This window comes from Myotis nattereri, assembly GCF_964212035.1.
Source record: "Myotis nattereri genome assembly, chromosome: 11".
NCBI classification, from domain to species: Eukaryota; Metazoa; Chordata; class Mammalia; order Chiroptera; family Vespertilionidae; genus Myotis; species Myotis nattereri.
The window spans coordinates 32,761,505-32,765,900 of record NC_138086.1 but is presented as its reverse complement, the minus strand read 5'-3'; positions in this window follow the sequence as shown (position 1 = coordinate 32,765,900).

The window sequence follows — 4,396 nt, the reverse complement described above, 5'->3', positions numbered from 1 at the left end:
CCTACCAAAAGTCTCCAGCAATGCCATAGCCTTGAAGGGCAGTGAAAGACCTCAAAGAGTCATGGAAGGGCTCATTAGCCTAATAACTAGAAGAACAATTAAAAGTTAAGATAAAACATTTTCAGAATATTTATCCCACTGGGAACTTAGAAGAGTAAGGAGCTGTGGTGGTTGCCAAGAATTGGGGGGGGGGGGGGGGGGCGAGGAGGGCGGAGTAGAAGAAAATGAGTAAAAAATTACACCAAGAGCAAGTAATTGCCCTCTGGGGCTTCTTAGGTTCTGAAAAGTATCAGCTAAGGCTGACAAAGTAAAACTTCCATTCCCAGGAAGAAGATGGACAACTGCTTCAAGAACTTCCTGAGAGATGTGCTCCTCCCGATCCAACATAGGTTCTGTGCATAAGGTATACATTCAGCTTCGGTGAATCCCGCACAGGGAAGGTTATGAGGAGATCAAGAGGATACAGCCCAAATCCCTGGGAGCAGCCAGGAGTGCCCTGGGATTCTCCCCTGTGTTTTTCTCACTGGCAGTACCTAGAGGCTCTTTGATTCTTCCCATGACTTAAACGAGGCAACTCCTTGTTTGTGAGCCTCTCAATAGAGTCCTCAGTCTTGGTCAGTCATCCAATCAGCAACATAAACTGAAGTGCTTGGTATATACAGACATACATTCAAAGAACTGAAGAGTAGAGATCAAAAGAGATAAGCTCTTTAAGAGGGATTTTCATTATATTGGAGTTAAGAAGAAGGAATGGAGAAGGGCTGGGATTATTGTAAGAACCAAAGATAGACATAACCCCACCTTTTCTCAGTTTTGGCCCCCGAGCTGGTGGGAAACTTAGTGTTAGGGATTACCTCACTCTGGGAAATATCTGGGACCAACTTTAGAAAGAAGCACATGTGTGTATCTGTAGTCTACAAGTCTTCCAGCTTTGAGCAAAGAGTTTCTCTCATTTCTATTTATATGACTCCTTTCCTACTTCATTAGTTATGTAAGATGATGAATGCTTTGATTCCTAAAACCAGTAACTCATAATATTTTATTGATTCTAGTCCTACTACATAGTGATCAAAGACCAAATAATTTCTTTTTCCCTTTTTATCATGCTTTAAACTACAGCTTATGTATATTCATTTATTGCAGATCTTTAGAGCTGGAAAAAATCTTGGTGTTTGCCTAACTTGCCCATTGTGTAGGCAAAGAAAATATGGCTCAAAAAGGTAGTGCTTTATAATGATACCTAGGTGGTTTATGAGACAGGTTGAAACCCAGGTCTCCAATCTACATACACCTTAAACCTCAATGTACTTTTTTGCCAAGAAGCAAATGGACTGGTTGTTTCTTTACTTTTACTTTATTTTTTAAAAATATATTTTTTTATTGATTTCAGATAAGAAGGGAGAGGGAGAGAGAAAGAAACACCAATGATAAGAGAATAATTGGTTGGCTGCCTCCTGCACACCCCACACTGGGGATCAAGCCAGCAACCGCTCATATGCCCTGACTGGGAATCAAAACATGACCTCCTGGTTCATAGGTCAACACACAACCACTGAGCCATGCCAACTGGGCACCTTATTTTTTATATATATCTGCCTGGCTATTTACACATATTCCGACTCTGTGTCTCCAGTTGCCACACTTGATATCTGAGCTTCCTTTGAAAACTCTGATAAGATCATAACTCATTATCTCTGTCCTCCCACCAGGCTGAGTTCCTGGTCAGGGAGATGAGGTTATAACTGATCCTTGTTACCCCAGCATCTGCCACTGGACCAGGCACTACTCAGTGTATAGTAAATGTTCACTAAGTCAAGTAATGTGGAATGAAACTCTCTAATTACCCCCAAAATTGGAGGACAAGGCTAATCCTATATAAGAAATAGATAATATGCAAATTGACCATCACTCCAACACACAAGATGACCACCTCCATGTGGCCACAAGATGGCCTGCAGGGGAGGGCAGTTGTGGGTGATCAGTCCAGCAGGGGAGGGCAGTTGGGGGGACCAAGACAGCAGGGGAGGGCAGTTGGGGGCGATCAGACTGGCAGGAGAGTGGTTAGGGGGTGATCAGGCTGGCAGGCAGAAGCAGTTAGGGGCAATCAGGCAGGCGAGCTTTTGGGAGCCAGCAGTTCTGGATTGTGAGAAGGATGTCCGACTGCCCGTTTAGGTCCAATGCCACAGGGATTGAGCCTAAATGGGCAGTCGGACATCCCTCGAGGGGTTCCAAATTGGAGATGGTGCAGGCTGGGCTGAGGGACACCCCACCCCCAGTGCATGAATTTCGTGTACCGGGCCTCTGGTTATTAATAAAAATAGTTTATCACCCTGACCGGTTTGGCTCAGTGGATAGAGCGTCGGCCTGCGGACTGAAGGGACCCAGGTTCGATTCCAGTCAAGGGCATGCACCTTGGTTGTGGGCACATCCCCAGTAGTGGGTGTGCAGGAGGCAGTTGATGTTTCTCTCTCATTGATGTTTCTGGCTCTCTATCCCTCTCCCTTCCTCTCTGTAAAAAATCAATAAAATATATTTTAAAAAAATAGTTTATCATAATCTAAAAACAGCATCAAAATGTACTGAAAAAGTCCTTGGTTTCCTCATCTATACAATGAAATGGTGGTAAACATGGCCTATCTGATGTCTTTTATTTACAACATTTTTATATCCTTATATAATAAGAGAGGCCTCTGGAGGGGCTCTTGATTCATGACAGTGACTTTGAAAGTAAGGATTCTGGATGCTGTAGTGGCCTCTGAATCACAGTATATCAGAATTGAATTACTTCCTTTGCTGATACAAGGACCAGGCTCTGTGGGAAGCCACATGGTTCCTGGGCCATACTCAGAACCCCAGCCACCCACCAGCTACAGGGCTCAGGCCCTAGAACCCAGTCTCTTATCAACCTACTTTAGAAGGCAAAATGCTTGCTCCATCCAGGTTTTCTGCTCTCTCCCTCCACCAGTAAGAGCCCAGGCCACTATTTCCAGCCAGAAGAAATCTGCATTGGATTATGCTTTTCAATTCCACTGTATTTGATTCCATGGCTCCACTGTGGTTTTAACACTGATGTGTTGCATTTGTTTGTCCTCTGTTTGGCTCTCATTTAATTCTCACAGGTTTTACCAGTATCTTTTATTTTCAATTTTTTTTATATATATATATTTTATTGATTTTTTACAGAGAGGAAGGGAGAGAGATAGAGAGCTAGAAACATCGATGAGAGAGAAACATCGATCAGCTGCCTCCTGCACATCCCCTACTGGGGATATGCCCGCAACCCAGGTACATGCCCTTGACCAGAATCGAACCTGGGACCCTTCAGTCCGCAGGCCGACGCTCTATCCACTGAGCCAAACCGGTTTCGGCTATTTTCAATTTTCTTATTTGATTCTGTGGCACTGCTGATTTTCTAAACACAAATTCCTAACATTGAAAGGGGGCATTTCTGCCCTGGCCAGGTGGGCTCAGTTGGTTAGAGCATCATCCTGTACATCAAAAGGTTGCGGCTTTGGTCCTAGTTGGGCACATACTCAGGTTTCAGGTTTGATTCCCCTGTCAGGGTGCATAAGGGAGACTACCTATCAATGTTTCTCTCTCACATCAATCTCTCTCTCTCTCTCTCTCTCTCTCTCTCTCTATCTATCTTTCTCTAAAATCAATAAAAACATATCCTTGGGTGAGTATTAAAAATCTGTATTTTTAAAGAAGGGAGCATTTCCTAGAACCTGGTTTAACGCATAGTGCCTCATATACACAATATCCTAACTAATAATAGAGAAACATGGTAATTAACCATAACTTCGCTACCCTTCCCATTGGCTAATCAGCAAGATATGCAAATTAACTGCCAACCAAGATGGTGGCCGGCAGCCAGGCAGCTGAAGCGAACAGGAGACTTGCTTGCTCCAGTGATGGAGGAAGCCAACATTCCCCCCCTGCTGCTGCCGGCCTCTGAGCTGCAGTCTAAGAAACAATGTTGCAAATATAGAAGCTAAACAATCCCCATGCTTTCAGCCAGCCGGCCAAGCTGGAGTTGCAACAGTGTTTCAATTATAGAAGGTAAATAAATCCCAGAGACCTGCTTTCAGCAGCCGAGGTCTCAGAGCTGGAGCCGAGCCTCAGAGCTAAAGCCGGCTCTCAGCTCCAATGACAGCCATAGAAGGTAAATAAATCCCAGAATAAAAAAAAAAGAAAAAAAGGAGAGGTTGGGAGCTTCAGTCACCCGCCAGACTGAAAACGGCCCTCAGCCCCTCACCCAGACTGGCCAGGCACCCCAGTGGGGACCCCCACTCTGAAGGGGGTGTGACCAGCTGCAAACAGCCATCATCCCCTCATCCTGCCCTTGGCCAGGCACCCAAGCGGGACCCCCACCCTGATCCAGGACACCCTTCAG